The sequence below is a fragment of the Ambystoma mexicanum genome, chromosome 7p, assembly GCF_040938575.1.
Source record: "Ambystoma mexicanum isolate Mex_15411 chromosome 7p, UKY_AmexF1_1, whole genome shotgun sequence".
In the NCBI taxonomy this organism is placed as follows: domain Eukaryota; kingdom Metazoa; phylum Chordata; class Amphibia; order Caudata; family Ambystomatidae; genus Ambystoma; species Ambystoma mexicanum.
Genome location: NC_090939.1, coordinates 62,644,565 through 62,664,055, shown reverse-complemented (window position 1 = coordinate 62,664,055; position 19,491 = coordinate 62,644,565).

Genomic DNA, 19,491 nt, shown 5'->3' with positions numbered 1-19,491 from the left:
CATACTAAGGTGCGGGAGCTGACTTCAAGTTGACACAGATGCATATCAAAAGGGTGTTGGGCATCCTGTCCTTTGTCAGTCCTGCGACCAGGCCTCCTGCAGGCCTTCTTCAATTAAGTCTCATCAGTATGCGCTGCCACCAGCAGAACTTAGACAAAGCATAGGGCAGATCAACTGAACATGACAGGGGGACTGCGCCTGTAGACTCTGTCCACCCAGAGTACACGTGACTAGGTGTTTGTTGTGCGGTGAGCATAGGAAAATGTGTACAGATCAGCTCCACACATTTTCCGAGGTTGATATCCCATTATTCAATTGCTTTAAAAAATATTTTAAAAAAAGCCCATGACTGCACACCCGCCGTGTGGATGGTCGAATTCCTCACAGTAGCCGCGTGCAGTGTTCTACTCACTACCCCTTTATTTCCAGTGTCCTGCACACCATAGCCATGAACAGTGTTATGCTCTCACCACTTCCATGCGCAGTAGCATTCCCACGTGATAGCTACGTGCAGTGCTCTACTCTCTCCACATTTACTTCCAGTGTCACTCCCACAGCATAGCCACGTGCAGTCTTCTACTCACTACCCCGTTATTTCCAGTGTCACTCCCACATCATAGCCATGTGCAGTGTTACAGTCACACCACATCCGTGCGCAGTGTTCCTCCCTCATCAGAGGCATGAGTAGTGTTCTATTCTCGCCACTTTTAAGTATGCTGTGTTTTCGAAAGTATAACCTACTGCGTTGTCATTCCCACACTGGCAGCAAAGTACAGTGATGCAGCCACGCCTGCTCCGTGTGCAGACGATCACACGCCACAATTCAGTGCACTGTAATACTCACGCTAGCATAATGTGCAGTTAGTGTCACTCACACACATACCCATGTGCCGTGTTATCCCTCCCATTCCAGTTCGATTTGCAGTGTCACACGCCCACACCATCGCCATGTGCAGTGTTAAACACCCACGACCACGTGTGTGCACTGTCCGCCCCCCCCACACCATAGCCAAGTGCAGTGTTATTACCCTGCCATCTCCATGTGCAGTGTCACTCCGACACCATCGCCATGTGCAGTGTTAAACACACACAAGTCGGTTTCACTCCCACGCAGGGGTGTTGCTAGGTCTGGAAAAGACCTGGGGCTAAGCTAATGTCTGGTCTGGCGGGACTGGGGGCTAGCTAGCCTGTTGGGTGTAGCTCCTGAGATTCTATCCAGGGCTACAACAAAAAGACGAGGGGCTATAGCCCCCTCAGCCCGCACCCCAAGCAACGCCTCTGCTCCCACGCCATGGCCACGTGCAGTGTCACTCCCACGCCACCACCACGTGCAGTGGTGCACCCCCGCCGTGGGGCAGCCCGTTCACTAGCACATCATGATAAAAAGCAATGATGGGAAAGGAAATGGAGATTAATCCCCGAGAATCCGATTGCGTTCTCCGACCTGCCCGGGGGCTGCGCGAGACTCTCTACTCTGCCCATTAGGAGAGCGTTCAGGCCCCGTTTACTTATCTATTCGATAAAAGATACGGTTACCATGGCGACACGGCCATCAGATCTTCCAGCAGGCGGAATTACCTCGGAACGTTCGCGATCACCGCGGGCCAGGGATAGCTCAGGGGACTCATGCAAAGAAACTGAGAATTAACTTTTAAGACTGGGTGGCTCTGAAGAGTGGAAGAGAGACGATGAGCCTTTCACATCTGGACTCTGGGGATTAGCACAGCCTAGATACAGCGCCTGGAACGACTAGTGCGGAATACAGCGCCTGGAACGACTAGTGCGGAAGGGACTGGCACAGAGATGCGGTGCCTGGCACAACTAGTGCTGGAGGGGAGATACAGAGCTTGCCACCGCTAGCGCGGAGAGGACTGCCACAGAGATACAGAGCCTGCCACACTAGTGCTGGAGGGGAGATACAGAGCCTGCCACCACTAGCGCTGGAGGGGACTGGCAAACAGATGCAGAGCCTGGCACCACTAGGGTGGAGGGAAATGGCACAGAGACGCAGAGCCTGGCACCACTAGAGCGGGATGGGACTGGCACACAGATGCAGAGCCTGGCACCACTGGGGTGGAATAGAATGGCACAGAGATGCAAAGCCTGCCACCACTAGGGCTGGAGAGGACTGCCACAGAGATACAGAGCCTGGCACCACTAGTGGTAGAGGGGAGATACAGAGACTGCCACCACTAGCGTGGAGGGGACTGCACAGAGATGCAGTGCGTGGAACCACTGGGGCGGAATCGAATGGCACAGAGATCCAAGCCTGCCACCACTAGGGGCTGGAGGGGAATGGCACATAGATGCAAAGCCTGCCACCACTAGGGGCTGGAGGGGAGATACAGAGCCTGGCGCCACTAGTGCTGGAGGGGAGATACAGAGCCTGCCACCACTAGAGCTGGAGGGGACTGGCATAGAGATGCAGAGCCTGGCACCACTAGAGCTTGAGGGGACTGGCGTAGAAATGCAAAGCCCCGGACCCCTAGAGCTGGAGGGGACTGGCACAGAGATGCAGAACCTGCCACCACTAGGGCTGGAGGGGAGATACATAGCCTGGCACCACTAGGGCTGGAGGGGAGATAAGAGCCAAGCACCACTGGGGTTGGAGGGGAGATACAGAGCCTGGCACCACTAGTGCTGGAGGGGAGATACATAGCCTGGCACCACTAGGGCTGGAGGGGAGATACAGAGCCTGGCACCACTAGTGCGGGAGGGGAGATACATAGCCTGGCACCACTAGGGCTGGAGGGGAGATACATAGCCTGGCACCACTAGGGCTGGAAGGGAGATACAGAGCATGGCGCCACTAGGGCTGGAGGGGAGATACAGAGCCTGGCACCACTAGTGCTGGAGGGGAGATACATAGCCTGGCACCACTAGGGCTGGAGGGGAGATACATAGCCTGGCACCACTAGGGCTGGAGGGGAGATACAGAGCCTGGCACCACTAGTGTACTTCTGGAGGGGAGATACATAGCCTGGCACCACTAGGGCTGGAGGGGTGATACAGAGCCTGGCACCACTAGGGCTGGAGGGGAGATACAGAGCCTGGCACCACTAGTGTACTTCTGGAGGGGAGATACATAGCCTGGCACCACTAGGGCTGGAGGGGAGATACAGAGCCTGGCACCAGTACTGTACTTCTGGAGGGGAGATACATAGCCTGGCACCACTAGGGCTGGAGGGGAGATACAGAGCCTGGCACCACTAGTGTACTTCTGGAGGGGAGATACATAGCCTGGCACCACTATGGCTGGAGGGGAGATACAGAGCCTGGCACCACTAGTGCTGGAGCGGAGATACATAGCCTGGCACCATTAGGGCTGGAGGGGAGATACAGAGCCTGGCACCACTAGTTTACTTCTGGAGGGGAGATACATAGCCTGGCACCACTAGGGCCGGAGGGGAGATACAGAGCCTGGCACCACTAGTGTACTTCTGGAGGGGAGATACATAGCCTGGCACCACTAGGGACAGAGGGGAGATACAGAGCCTGGCACCACTAGTGTACTTCTGGAGGGGAGATACATAGCCTGGCACCACTAGGACTGGAGGGGAGATACAGAGCCTGGCACCAGTACTGTACTTCTGGAGGGGAGATACATAGCCTGGCACCACTAGGGCTGGAGGGGAGATACAGAGCCTGGCACCACTAGTGTACTTCTGGAGGGGAGATACATAGCCTGGCACCACTAGGGCTGGAGGGGAGATACAGAGCCTGGCACCACTAGTGCTGGAGCGGAGATACATAGCCTGGCACCATTAGGGCTGGAGGGGAGATACAGAGCCTGGCACCACTAGTGTACTTCTAGAGGGGAGATACATAGCCTGGCACCACTAGGGCCGGAGGGGAGATACAGAGCATGGCACCACTAGTGTCCTTCTGGAAGGGAGATACATAGCCTGGCACCACTAGGGATGGAGGGAAGATACAGAGCCTGGCACCACTAGGGTTGGAGGGTAGATACATAGCCTGGCACCACTAGAGCTGGAGGGGTGATACAAACCCTGGCACCACTAGCGCAGCGCAGACTGGCACAGAGATGCGGCACTTGCACCACTGGTGCAGAAGGGAATGGCACAGAGATGCAAACCAGGCCACCACTAGGGGCTGGAGGTGAATGGCACACAGATGCAAAGCCTGGAACCACTAGTGCTGGAGGGGAGATACAGAGCCTGGCACCAGTAGTGCTGGAGGGGAGATATAAAGCCTGCCACCACTAGCACAGAGGGGACTGGCACAGAGATACAGAGCATTGCACCACTAGTGCAGGAGGGGAGATACAGAGCCTGACACCACTAGGGCTGGAGAGGACTGCCACAGAGATACAGCGCCTGGCACCACTAGTGCTGGAGGGGAGATACAGAGCCTGCCACCACTAGCATGGAGGGGACTGGCACAGAGATGCGGCACGTGGAACCATTGGGGCGGAATGGAATGGCACAGAGATCCAAAGCCTGCTACCACTAGGGGCTGGAGGTGAATGGCACATAGATGCAAAGCCTGCCACCACTAGGTGCTGGAGGGGAGATACAGAGCCCGGCACCACTAGTGCTGGATGGAGATACAGAGCCTGCCACCACTAGAGCTGGAGGGGAATGGCAAAGAGATGCAGAGCCTGGCACCACTATGGCTGGAGGGGACTGACACAGAGATGCAGAGCCTGGCACCACTAGAGCTGGAGGGGACTGGCATAGAGATGCAGAGCCTGTCACCACTAGTGCTGGAGGGGACTGGCATAGAGATGCAGAGCCCAGAACCCCTAGAGCTGGAGGGGACTGGCACAGAGATGCAGATCCTGCCACCACTAGGGCTGGAGGGGAGATACATAGCCTTGCACCACGAGGGCTGGAGGGAGATACAGAGCCTGGCACCACTAGGGCTGGAGGGGAGATACAGAGTCTAGCACCACTAGGGCTGGAGGGGAGATACAGAGCCTGGCACCACTAGTGCCGGAGGGGAGATACATAGCCTGGCACCATTAGGGCTGGAGGGGAGATACAGAGCCTGGCACCACTTGTGCTGGAGGGGAAATACATAGCCTGGCACCATTAGGGCTGGAGGGGAGATACAAAGCCTGGCACCACTAGCAGGGCGGGGACTGGCACAGAGATGTGGCACTTGGCACCACTGGGGCAGAAGGGAATGGCACAGAGATGCAAAGCATGCCACCAATAGGGGCTGGAGGTGAATGGCACATAGATGCACATGGATGCACCTGGCACCACTAGGGCTGGAGGGGACTGACACAGAGATGCAGAGCCTGGCACCACTGGCACCACTAGTGCTGGAGGGGAGATACAGAGCCTGCCATCACTAGCGCAGAGGGGACTGGCACAGAGATGCCGGCATGCCACCACTAGGGGCTGGAGTTGACTGGCACATATATGCGGTGCCTAGAACCACTAGTGCTGGAGGGAGATACAGAGCCTGGCACCACTAGTGCTGGAGGGGATATACAAAGCCTACCAGCACTAGCGCAGAGCGGACTGGCACAGAGATTCAAAGCATGCCACCACTAGGGGCTGGAGGTGACTGGCACATAGATGCGGCACCTGGAACCACTAGTGCTGGAGGGGAGATACAGAGACTGGCACCACTAGCGCAGAGGGGACTGGCACAGAGATGCAGCACCTGGCTCCACTGGGGTGGAATGGAATGGCACAGAGATGCAAAGCCTGCCACCACTGGAGCTGGTGGGGACTGGCATAGAGATGCAGAGCCCCGAAACTCTAAAGCTGGAGGGGACTAGCACAGAGATGCAGATCCTGCCACCAGTAGGGCTGGAGGGGAGATACATAGCCTGGCACCACTAGGGCTGGAGGGGAGATACAGGGCCTGGCACCACTAGGGCTGGAGGGGAGATACAAAGCCTCGGCACCACTAGTGCTGGAGTGTAGATACATAGCCTGGCACCACTAGAGCTGGAGTGTAGATACAAAGCCTGGCACCACTAGCACAGCGGGGACTGGCACAGAGATGCAGCACTTGGCACCACTGGGGCAGAAGGGAATGGCACAGAGATGCAAAGCAGGCCACCACTAGGGACTGGAGGTGAATGGCACATAGATGAAAAGCCTGGTACCACTAGTGCTGGAGGGGAAATACAGAGCCTGGCACCACTAGTGCAGGAGGGGAGATACAGAGCCTGCCACCACTAGTGTGGAGGGGACTGGCACAGAGATGCAGCACCTGGCACCACTGAGGTGGAATGGAATGGCACAGAGATGCAAAGCCTGCCACCACTAGGGCTGGAGAGGACTGCCACAGAGATACAGCGCCTGGCACCACTAGTGCTGGAGGGGAGATACAGAGCCTGCCACCACTAGCATGGAGGGGACTGGCACAGAGATGCGGCACGTGGAACCACTGGGGCGGAATGGAATGGCACAGAGATCCAAAGCCTTCTACCACTAGGGGCTGGAGGTGAATGGCACATAGATGCAAAGTCTGCCACCATTAGGTGCTGGAGGGGAGATACAGAGCCCAGCACCACTAGTGCTGGATGGAGAAATAAAGCCTGCCACCACTAGAGCTGGAGGGGAATGGCAAAGAGATGCAGAGCCTGGCACCACTAGGGCTGGAGGGGACTGACACAGAGATGCAGAGCCTGACACCACTAGAGCTGGAGGGGACTGGCATAGAGATGCAGAGCCTGTCACCACTAGAGCTGGAGGGGACTGGCATAGAGATGCAGAGCCCAGAACCCCTAGAGCTGGAGGGGACTGGCACAGAGATGCAGAGCCTGGCACCACTAGGGCTGGAGGGGACTGACACAGAGATGCAGAGCCTGGCACCACTAGAGCTGGAGGGGACTGGCATAGAGATGCAGAGCCTGTCACCACTAGAGCTGTAGGGGACTGGCACAGAGATGCAGAGCCCAGACCCCTAAAGCTGGAGGGGACTGGCACAGAGATGCAGATCCTGCCACCACTAGGGCTGGAGGGGAGATGCAGAGCCTGGCACCACTAGGGCTGGAGGGGACTGACACAGAGATGCAGAGCCTGACACCACTAGAGCTGGAGGGGACTGGCATAGAGATGCAGAGCCTGTCACCACTAGGGCTGGAGGGGACTGGCACAGAGATGCAGAGCCCAGAACCCCTAGAGCTGGAGGGGACTGGCACAGAGATGCAGATCCTGCCACCACTAGGGCTGGAGGGGAGATACAGAGCCTAGCACCACTAGGGCTGAAGGGGAGATACAGAGCCTGGCACCACTAGTGCTGCAGGGGAGATACATAGCCTGGCACCATTAGGGCTGGAGGGGCGATACAGAGCCTGGCACCACTAGTGCTGGAGGGGAAATACATAGCCTGGCACCAATAGAGCTGGAGGGGAGATGCAAAGCCTGGCACCACTAGCACGGCGGGGACTGGCAGAGAGATGTGGCACTTGGCACCACTGGGGCAGAAGGGAATGGCACAGAGATGCAAAGCATGCCACCAATAGTGGCTGGAGGTGAATGGCACATAGATGCACTTGGATGCACCTGGCACCACTAGGGCTGGAGGGGACTGACACAGAGATGCAGAGCCTGGCACCACTGGCACCACTAGTGCTGGAGGGGAGATACAGAGCCTGCCATCACTAGCGCAGAGGGGACTGGCACAGAGATTCCAGCATGCCACCACTAGGGGCTGGAGGTGACTGGCACATAGATGCGGTGCCTGGAACCACTAGTGCTGCAGGGGAGATACAGAGCCTGGCACCACTAGTGCTGGAGGGGATATACAAAGCCTGCCAGCACTAGCGCAGAGGGGACTGGCACAGAGATTCAAAGCATGCCACCACTAGGGGCTGGAGGTGACTGGCACATAGATGTGGCACCTGGAACCACTAGTGCTGGAGGAGAGATACAGAGCCTGGCACCACTAGCGCAGAGGGGACTGGCACAGAGATGCAGCACCTGGCTCCACTGGGGTGGAATGGAATGGCACAGAGATGCAAAGCCTGCCACCACTGGAGCTGGAGGGGACTGGCATAGAGATGCAGAGCCCCGAAACTCTAGAGCTGGAGGGGACTAGCACAGAGATGCAGATCCTGCCACCAGTAGGGCTGGAGGGGAGATACATAGCCTGGCACCACTAGGGCGGGAGGGAAGATACAGGGCCTGGCACCACTAGGGCTGGAGGGGAGATAGAAAGCATGCCACCACTAGTGCTGGAGTGTAGATACATAGCCTGGCACCACTAGAGCTGGAAGGGAGTTCCAAACCCTGGCACCACTAGCGCAGCAGGGACTGGCACAGAGATGCAGCGCTTGGCACCACTGGGGCAAAAGGGAATGGCACAGAGATGCAAAGCAGGCCAGCACTAGGGACTGGAGGTGAATGGCACATAGATGAAAAGCCTGGCACCACTAGTGCTGGAGGGGAAATACAGAGCCTGGCACCACTAGTGCTGGAGGGGAGATACAAAATCTGCCACCACTAGCGCAGATGGGACTGGCACAGAGATACAGAGCATTGCACCACTAGTGCAGGAGGGGAGATACAGAGCCTGCCACCACTAGTGCGGAGTGGACTGGCACAGAGATGCAGCACCTGGCACCACTGAGGTGGAATGGAATGGCACAGAGATGCAAAGCCTGCCACCACTAGGGCTGGAGAGGACTGCCACAGAGATACAGCGCCTGGCACCACTAGTGCTGGAGGGGGGAGGGGAGATACAGAGCCTTCCACTACTAGCATGGAGGGGACTGGCACAGAGATGCGGCACGTGGAACCACTTGGGCGGAATGGAATGGCACAGAGATCCAAAGCCTGCTACCACTAGGGGCTGGAGGTGAATGGCACATAGATGCAAAGCCTCCCACCACTAGGGGCTGGAGGGGAGATACAGAGCCTGGCACCACTAGTGTACTTCTGGAGGGGAGATACATAGCCTGGCACCACTAGGGCTGGAGGGGAGATACAGAGCTTGGCACCACTAGTGCTGGAGCAGAGATACATAGCCTGGCACCACTAGGGCTGGACGGGAGATACAGAGCCTGGCACCACTAGTGTACTTCTGGAGGGGAGATACATAGCCTGGAACCACTAGGGCTGGAGGGGAGATACAGAGCCTGGCACCACTAGTGTTCTTCTGGAGGGGAGATACATAGCCTGGCACCACTAGGGCTGGAGGGAAGATACAGAGCCTGGCACCACTAGTGCTGGAGGGTAGATACATAGCCTGGCACCACTAGAGCTGGAGGGGAGATACAAAGCCTGGCACCACTAGTGTACTTCTGGAGGGGAGATACATAGCCTGGCACCACTAGGGCTGGAGGGGAGATACAGAGCCTGGCACCACTAGTGCTGGAGGGGAGATACATAGCCTGGCACCACTAGGACTGGAGTGGAGATACAGAGCCTGGCACCACTAGTGCTGGAGGGGAGATACAGAGCCTGGCACCACTAGGGCTGGAGGGGAGATACAGAGCCTGGTACCACTAGGGCTGGAGGGGAGATACATAGCCTGGCACCACTAGGGCTGGAGGGGAGATACAGAGCCTGGCACCACTAGTGTACTTCTGGAGGGGAGATACATAGCCTGGCACCACTAGGGCTGGAGGGGTGATACAAAGCCTGGCACCACTAGTGTACTTCTGGAGGGGAGATACATAGCCTGGCACCACTAGGGCTGGAGGGGAGATACAGAGCCTGGCATCACTAGTGTACTTCTGGAGGGGAGATACATTGCCTGGCACCACTAGGGCTGGAGGGGAGATACAGAGCCTGGCACCAGTACTGTACTTCTGGAGGGGAGATACATAGCCTGGCACCACTAGGGCTGGAGGGGAGATACAGAGCCTGGCACCACTAGTGTACTTCTGGAGGGGAGATACATAGCCTGGCACCACTAGGGCCTGAGGGGAGATACAGAGCCTGGCACCACTAGTGCTGGAGCGGAGATACATAGCCTGGCACCATCAGGACTGGAGGGGAGATACAGAGCCTGGCACCACTAGTGTACTTCTAGAGGGGAGATACATAGCCTGGCAAACTAGGGCCGGAGGAGAGATACAGAGCCTGGCACCACTAGTGTCCTTCTGGAAGGGAGATACATAGCCTGGCACCACTAGGGCTGGAGGGAAGATACAGAGCCTGGCACCACTAAGGTTGGAGGGTAGGTACATAGCCTGGCACCACTAGAGCTGGAGGGGTGATACAAAGCCTGGCACCACTAGCGCAGCGCGGACTGGCACAGAGATGCGGCACTTGGCACCACTGGGGCAGAAGGGAATGGCACAGAGATGCAAATCAGGCCACCACTAGGGGCTGGAGGTGAATGGCACACATATGCAAAGCCTGGCACCACTAGTGCTGGAGGGGAGATACAGAGCCTGGCACCACTAGTGCTGGAGGGGAGATACAAAGCCTGCCACCACTAACACAGAGGGGACTGGCACAGAGATACAGAGCATTGCACCACTAGTGCAGGAGGGGAGATACAGAGCCTGCCACCACTAGTGCGGAGGGGACTGGCATAGTGATGCAGCACCTGGCACCACTGAGGTGGAATGGAATGGCACAGAGATGCAAAGCCTGCCACCACTAGGGCTGGAGAGGACTGCCACAGAGATACAGCGCCTGGCACCACTAGTGCTGGAGGGGAGATACAGAGCCTGCCACCACTAGCATGGAGGGGACTGGCACAGAGATGCGACACATGGAACCACTGGGGCGGAATGGAATGGCACAGAGATCCAAAGCCTGCAACCACTAGGGGCTGGAGGTGAATGGCACATAGATGCAAAGCCTGCCACCACTAGGTGCTGGAGGGGAGATACAGAGCCCGACACCACTAGTGCTGGATGGAGATACAGAGCCTGCCACCACTAGAGCTGGAGGGGAATGGCAAAGAGATGCAGAGCCGGCACCACTAGGGCTGGAGGGGACTGACACAGATATGCAGAGCCTTGCACCACTAGAGCTGGAGGGGACTGGCATAGAGATGCAGAGCCTGTCACCACTAGAGCTGGAAGGGACTGGCATAGAGATGCAGAGCGCAGAACCCCTAGAGCTGGAGGGGACTGGCACAGAGATGCAGATCCTGCCACCACCAGGGCTGGAGGGGAGATACATAGCCTGGCACCACGAGGGCTGGAGGGAGATACAGAGCCTGGCACCACTAGGGCTGGAGGGGAGATACAGAGCCTATCACCACTAGGGCTGGAGGGGAGATACAGAGCCTGGCACCACTAGTGTTGGAGGGGAGATACATATCCTGGCACTATTAGGGCTGGAGGGGAGATACAGAGCCTGGCACCACTAGTGCTGGAGGGGAAATACATAGCCTGGCACCAATAGAGCTGGAGGGGAGATACAAAGCCTGGCACCACTAGCACGGCGGGGACTGGCACAGAGATGTGGCACTTGGCACCACTGGGGCAGAAGGGAATGGCACAGAGATGCAAAGTATGCCACCAATAGGGGCTGGAGGTGAATGGCACATAGAGGCACATGGATGCACCTGGCACCACTAGGGCTGGAGGGGACTGACACAGAGATACAGAGCCTGCCATCACTAGCGCAGAGGGGACTGGCACAGAGATGCCGGCATGCCACCACTAGGGGCTGGAGGTGACTAGCACATAGATGCGGTGCCTGGAACCACTAGTGCTGGAGGGAGATACAGAGCCTGGCACCACTAGTGCTGGAGGGGATATACAAAGCCTGCCAGCACTAGCGCAGAGGGGACTGGCACAGAGATTCAAAGCATGCCACCACTACGGGCTGGAGGTGACTGGCACATAGATGCAGCACCTGGAACCACTAGTGCTGGAGGGGAGATACAGAGCCTGGCACCACTAGCGCAGAGGGGACTGTCACAGAGATGCAGCACCTGGCTCCACTGGGGTGGAATGGAATGGCACAGAGATGCAAAGCCTGCCACCACTGGAGCTGGAGGGGACTGGCATAGAGATGCAGAGCCCCGAAACTCTAGAGCTGGAGGGGACTAGCACAGAGATGCAGATCCTGCCACCAGTAGGGCTGGAGGGGAGAAACATAGCCTGGCACCACTAGGGCGGGAGGGGAGATACAGGGCCTGGCACCACTAGTGCTGGAGGGAAGATACAAAGCCTGGCACCACTAGTGCTGGAGTGGAGATACATAGCCTGGCACCACTAGAGCTGGAGGGGAGATACAAAGCCTGGCACCACTGGGGCAGAAGGGAATGGCACAGAGATGCAAAGCAGGCCACCACTAGGGACTGGAGGTGAATGGTACATAGATGAAAAGCCTGGCACCACTATTGCTGGTGGGGAAATACAGAGCCTGGCACCATTAGTGCAGGAGTGGAGATACAGAGCCTGCCACCACAGGTGCGGAGGGGACTGGCACAGAGATGCAGCACCTGGCACCACTGAGGTGGAATGGAATGGCACAGAGATGCAAAGCCTGCCACCACTAGGGCTGTAGAGGACTGCCACAGAGATACAGCGCCTGGCACCACTAGTGCTGGAGGGGAGATACAGAGCCTGCCACCACTAGCATGGAGGGGACTGGCACAGAGATGCAGCACGTGGAACCACTGGGGCGGAATGGAATGGCACAGAGATCCAAAGCCTTCTACCACTAGGGGCTGGAGGTGAATGGCACATAGATGCAAAGCCTGCCACCACTAGGTGCTGGAGGGGAGATACAGAGCCCAGCGCCACTAGTGCTGGATGGAGATACAGAGCCTGCCACCACTAGAGCTGGAGAGGAGATACAGAGCCTAGCACCACTAGGGCTGGAGGGGAGATACAGAGCCTGGCACCACTAGTGCTGGAGGGGAGATACATAGCCTGGCACCATTAGGGCTGGAGGGGAGATACAGAGCCTGGCACCACTAGTGCTGGAGGGGAAATACATAGCCTGGCACCAATAGAGCTGGAGGGGAGATACAAAGCCTGGCACCACTAGCACGGCGGGGACTGGCACAGAGATGTGGCACTTGGCACCACTGGGGCAGAAGGGAATGGCACAGAGATGCAAAGCATGCCACCAATAGGGGCTGGAGGTGAATGGCACATAGAGGCACATCGATGCACCTGGCACCGCTAGGGCTGGACGGGACTGACACAGAGATGCAGAGCCTGGCACCACTGGCACCACTAGTGCTGGAGGGGAGATACAGAGCCTGCCATCACTAGCGCAGAGGGGTCTGGCACAGAGATGCCGGCATGCCACCACTAGGGGCTGGAGGTGACTGGCACATAGATGCGGTGCCTGGAACCACTAGTGCTGGAGGGAGATACAGAGCCTGGCACCACTAGTGCTGGGGGGGATATACAAAGCCTGCCAGCACTAGCACAGAGGGGACTGGCACAGAGATTCAAAGCATGCCACCACTAGGGGCTGGAGGTGACTGGCACATAGATGCGGCACCTGGAACCACTAGTGCTGGAGGGGAGATACAGAGCCTGGCACCACTAGCGCAGAGGGGACTGGCACAGAGATGCAGCACCTGGCTCCACTGGGGTGGAATGGAATGGCACAGAGATGCAAAGCCTGCCACCACTGGAGCTGGAGGGGACTGGCATAGAGATGCAGAGCCCCGAAACTCTAGAGCTGGAGGGGACTAGCACAGAGATGCAGATCCTGCCACCAGTAGGGCTGGAGGGGAGAAACATAGCCTGGCACCACTAGTGCTGGAGGGGAGATACAAAGCCTGGCACCACTAGTGCTGGAGTGGAGATACATAGCCTGGCACCACTAGAGCTGGAGGGGAGATACAAAGCCTGGCACCACTAGCACAGCGGGGACTGGCACAGAGATGCAGCACTTGGCACCACTGGGGCAGAAGGGAAAGGCACAGAGGTGCAAAGCAGGCCACCACTAGGGACTGGAGGTGAATGGCACATAGATGAAAAGCCTGGCACCACTATTGCTGGTGGGGAAATACAGAGCCTGGCACCATTAGTGCAGGAGGGGAGATACAGAGCCTGCCACCCCAAGTGCGGAGGGGACTGGCACAGAGATGCAGCACCTGGCACCACTGAGGTGGAATGGAATGGCACAGAGATGCAAAGCGTGCCACCACTAGGGCTGGAGAGGACTGCCACAGAGATACAGCGCCTGGCACCACTAGTGCTGGAGGGGAGATACAGAGCCTGCCACCACTAGCATGGAGGGGACTGGCACAGAGATGCGGCACGTGGAACCACTGGGGCGGAATGGAATGGCACAGAGATCCAAAGCCTTCTACCACTGGGGGATGGAGGTGAATGGCACATAGATGCAAAGCCTGCCACCACTAGGTGCTGGAGGGGAGATACAGAGCCCGGCGCCACTAGTGCTGGATGGAGATACAGAGCCTGCCACCACTAGAGCTGGAGGGGAATGGCAAAGAGATGCAGAGCCTGGCACCACTAGGGCTGGAGGGGACTGACACAGAGATGCAGACCCTGGCACCACTAGTGCTGGAGGGGACTGGCATAGAGATGCAGAGCCTGTCACCACTAGAGCTGAAGGGGACTGGCACAGAGATGCAGAGCCCAGAACCCCTAGAGCTGGAGGGGACCTACACAGAGATGCAGAGCCTGGCACCACTAGGGTTGGAGGGGACTGACACAGAGATGCAGAGCCTGGCACCACTAGAGCTGGAGGGGACTGGCACAGAGATGCAGAGCCTGTCACCACTAGAGCTGGAGGGGACTGGCACAGAGATGAAGAGCCCAGAACCCCTAGAGCTGGAGGGGACTGGCACAGAGATGCAGATCCTGCCACCACTAGGGCTGGAGGGGAGATACATAGCCTGGCACCACGAGGGCTGGAGGGAGATACAGAACCTGGCACCACTAGGGCTGGAGGGGAGATACAGAGCCTAGCACCACTAGGGCTGGAGGGGAGATACAGAGCCTGGCACCACTAGTGCTGGAGGGGAGATACATAGCCTGGCACCATTAGGGCTGGAGGGGCGATACAGAGCCTGGCACCACTAGTGCTGGAGGGGAAATACATAGCCTGGCACCAATAGAGCTGGAGGGGAGATACAAAGCCTGGCACCACTAGCACTGCAGGGACTGGCACAGAGATGTGGCACTTGGCACCACTGGGGCAGAAGGGAATGGCACAGAGATGCAAAGCATGCCACCAATAGGGGCTGGAGGTGAATGGCACATAGATGCACTTGGATGCACCTGGCACCACTAGGGCTGGAGGGGACTGACACAGAGATGCAGAGCCTGGCACCACTGGCACCACTAGTGCTGAAGGGGAGATACAGAGCCTGCCATCACTAGCGCAGAGGGGACTGGCACAGAGATGCCAGCATGCCACCACTAGGGGCTGGAGGTGACTGGCACATAGATGCGGTGCCTGGAACCACTAGTGCTGGAGGGGAGATACAGAGCTTGGCACCACTAGTGCTGGAGCGGAGATACATAGCCTGGCACCACTAGGGCTGGAGGGGAGATACAGAGCCTGGCACCACTAGTGTACTTCTGGAGGGGAGATACATAGCCTGGAACCACTAGGGCTGGAGGGGAGATACAGAGCCTGGCACCACTAGTGTACTTCTGGAGGGGAGATACATAGCCTGGCACCACTAGGGCTGGAGGGAAGATACAGAGCCTGGCACCACTAGTGCTGGAGGGTAGATACATAGCCTGGCACCACGAGAGCTGGAGGGGAGATACAAAGCCTGGCACCACTAGCGCAGCGGGGACTGTCACAGAGATGCAGCACTTGGCACCACTGGGGCAGAAGGGAATGGCACAGAGATGCAAAGCAGGCCACCACTAGGGTCTGGAGGTGAATGGCACATAGATGCAAAGCCTGGCACCACTAGTGCTGGAGGGGAGATACAGAGCCTGGCACCACTAGTGCTGGAGGGGAGATACAAAGCCTGCCACCACTAGCGCAGAGGGGACTGGCACAGATATACAGAGCTATGCACCACTAGTGCTGGATGGAGATACAGAGCCTGCCACCACTAGAGCTGGAGAGGAGATACAGAGCCTAGCACCACTAGGGCTGGAGGGGAGATACAGAGCCTGGCACCACTAGTGCTGGAGGGGAGATACATAGCCTGGCACCATTAGGGCTGGAGGGGAGATACAGAGCCTGGCACCACTAGTGCTGGAGGGGAAATACATAGCCTGGCACCAATAGAGCTGGAGGGGAGATACAAAGCCTGGCACCACTAGCACGGCGGGGACTGGCACAGAGATGTGGCACTTGGCACCACTGGGGCAGAAGGGAATGGCACAGAGATGCAAAGCATGCCACCAATAGGGGCTGGAGGTGAATGGCACATAGAGGCACATCGATGCACCTGGCACCGCTAGGGCTGGACGGGACTGACACAGAGATGCAGAGCCTGGCACCACTGGCACCACTAGTGCTGGAGGGGAGATACAGAGCCTGCCATCACTAGCGCAGAGGGGTCTGGCACAGAGATGCCGGCATGCCACCACTAGGGGCTGGAGGTGACTGGCACATAGATGCGGTGCCTGGAACCACTAGTGCTGGAGGGAGATACAGAGCCTGGCACCACTAGTGCTGGGGGGGATATACAAAGCCTGCCAGCACTAGCACAGAGGGGACTGGCACAGAGATTCAAAGCATGCCACCACTAGGGGCTGGAGGTGACTGGCACATAGATGCGGCACCTGGAACCACTAGTGCTGGAGGGGAGATACAGAGCCTGGCACCACTAGCGCAGAGGGGACTGGCACAGAGATGCAGCACCTGGCTCCACTGGGGTGGAATGGAATGGCACAGAGATGCAAAGCCTGCCACCACTGGAGCTGGAGGGGACTGGCATAGAGATGCAGAGCCCCGAAACTCTAGAGCTGGAGGGGACTAGCACAGAGATGCAGATCCTGCCACCAGTAGGGCTGGAGGGGAGAAACATAGCCTGGCACCACTAGTGCTGGAGGGGAGATACAAAGCCTGGCACCACTAGTGCTGGAGTGGAGATACATAGCCTGGCACCACTAGAGCTGGAGGGGAGATACAAAGCCTGGCACCACTAGCACAGTGGGGACTGGCACAGAGATGCAGCACTTGGCACCACTGGGGCAGAAGGGAAAGGCACAGAGGTGCAAAGCAGGCCACCACTAGGGACTGGAGGTGAATGGCACATAGATGAAAAGCCTGGCACCACTATTGCTGGTGAGGAAATACAGAGCCTGGCACCATTAGTGCAGGAGGGGAGATACAGAGCCTGCCACCCCAAGTGCGGAGGGGACTGGCACAGAGATGCAGCACCTGGCACCACTGAGGTGGAATGGAATGGCACAGAGATGCAAAGCGTGCCACCACTAGGGCTGGAGAGGACTGCCACAGAGATACAGCGCCTGGCACCACTAGTGCTGGAGGGGAGATACAGAGCCTGCCACCACTAGCATGGAGGGGACTGGCACAGAGATGCGGCACGTGGAACCACTGGGGCGGAATGGAATGGCACAGAGATCCAAAGCCTTCTACCACTGGTGGATGGAGGTGAATGGCACATAGATGCAAAGCCTGCCACCACTAGGTGCTGGAGGGGAGATACAGAGCCCGGCGCCACTAGTGCTGGATGGAGATACAGAGCCTGCCACCACTAGAGCTGGAGGGGAATGGCAAAGAGATGCAGAGCCTGGCACCACTAGGGCTGGAGGGGACTGACACAGAGATGCAGACCCTGGCACCACTAGTGCTGGAGGGGACTGGCATAGAGATGCAGAGCCTGTCACCACTAGAGCTGAAGGGGACTGGCACAGAGATGCAGAGCCCAGAACCCCTAGAGCTGGAGGGGACCTACACAGAGATGCAGAGCCTGGCACCACTAGGGTTGGAGGGGACTGACACAGAGATGCAGAGCCTGGCACCACTAGAGCTGGAGGGGACTGGCACAGAGATGCAGAGCCTGTCACCACTAGAGCTGGAGGGGACTGGCACAGAGATGAAGAGCCCAGAACCCCTAGAGCTGGAGGGGACTGGCACAGAGATGCAGATCCTGCCACCACTAGGGCTGGAGGGGAGATACATAGCCTGGCACCACGAGGGCTGGAGGGAGATACAGAACCTGGCACCACTAGGGCTGGAGGGGAGATACAGAGCCTAGCACCACTAGGGCTGGAGGGGAGATACAGAGCCTGGCACCACTAGTGCTGGAGGGGAGATACATAGCCTGGCACCATTAGGGCTGGAGGGGCGATACAGAGCCTGGCACCAATAGAGCTGGAGGGGAGATACAAAGCCTGGCACCACTAGCACTGCAGGGACTGGCACAGAGATGTGGCACTTGGCACCACTGGGGCAGAAGGGAATGGCACAGAGATGCAAAGCATGCCACCAATAGGGGCTGGAGGTGAATGGCACATAGATGCACTTGGATGCACCTGGCACCACTAGGGCTGGAGGGGACTGACACAGAGATGCAGAGCCTGGCACCACTGGCACCACTAGTGCTGAAGGGGAGATACAGAGCCTGCCATCACTAGCGCAGAGGGGACTGGCACAGAGATGCCAGCATGCCACCACTAGGGGCTGGAGGTGACTGGCACATAGATGCGGTGCCTGGAACCACTAGTGCTGGAGGGGAGATACAGAGCTTGGCACCACTAGTGCTGGAGCGGAGATACATAGCCTGGCACCACTAGGGCTGGAGGGGAGATACAGAGCCTGGCACCACTAGTGTACTTCTGGAGGGGAGATACATAGCCTGGAACCACTAGGGCTGGAGGGGAGATACAGAGCCTGGCACCACTAGTGTACTTCTGGAGGGGAGATACATAGCCTGGCACCACTAGGGCTGGAGGGAAGATACAGAGCCTGGCACCACTAGTGCTGGAGGGTAGATACATAGCCTGGCACCACGAGAGCTGGAGGGGAGATACAAAGCCTGGCACCACTAGCGCAGCGGGGACTGTCACAGAGATGCAGCACTTGGCACCACTGGGGCAGAAGGGAATGGCACAGAGATGCAAAGCAGGCCACCACTAGGGTCTGGAGGTGAATGGCACATAGATGCAAAGCCTGGCACCACTAGTGCTGGAGGGGAGATACAGAGCCTGGCACCACTAGTGCTGGAGGGGAGATACAAAGCCTGCCACCACTAGCGCAGAGGGGACTGGCACAGAGATACAGAGCTATGCACCACTAGTGCAGGAGGGGAGATACAGAGCCTGCCACCACTAGTGCAGAGGGGACTGGCACAGTGATGCAGCACGTGGCACCACTGAGGTGGAATGGAATGGCACAGAGATGCAAAGCCTGCCACCACTAGGGCTGGAGAGGACTGCCACAGAGATACAGCGCCTGGCACCACTAGTGCTGGAGGGGAGATTCAGAGCCTGCCACCACTAGCATGGAGGGGACTGGCACAGAGATGCGGCACGTGGAACCACTGGGGCGGAATGGAATGGCACATTGTGAAAACAAGGAAATAATATGAGGCAGGGTAACCAAAAAGGAAACACACCAAACACAGGTTAGAAAGGAACATACAAAGCACTTTATTTTATACTGAATCCAGTTACAAAAGAACAGAACAAAATTCAGATAGCTATCGACCCTCAGTACA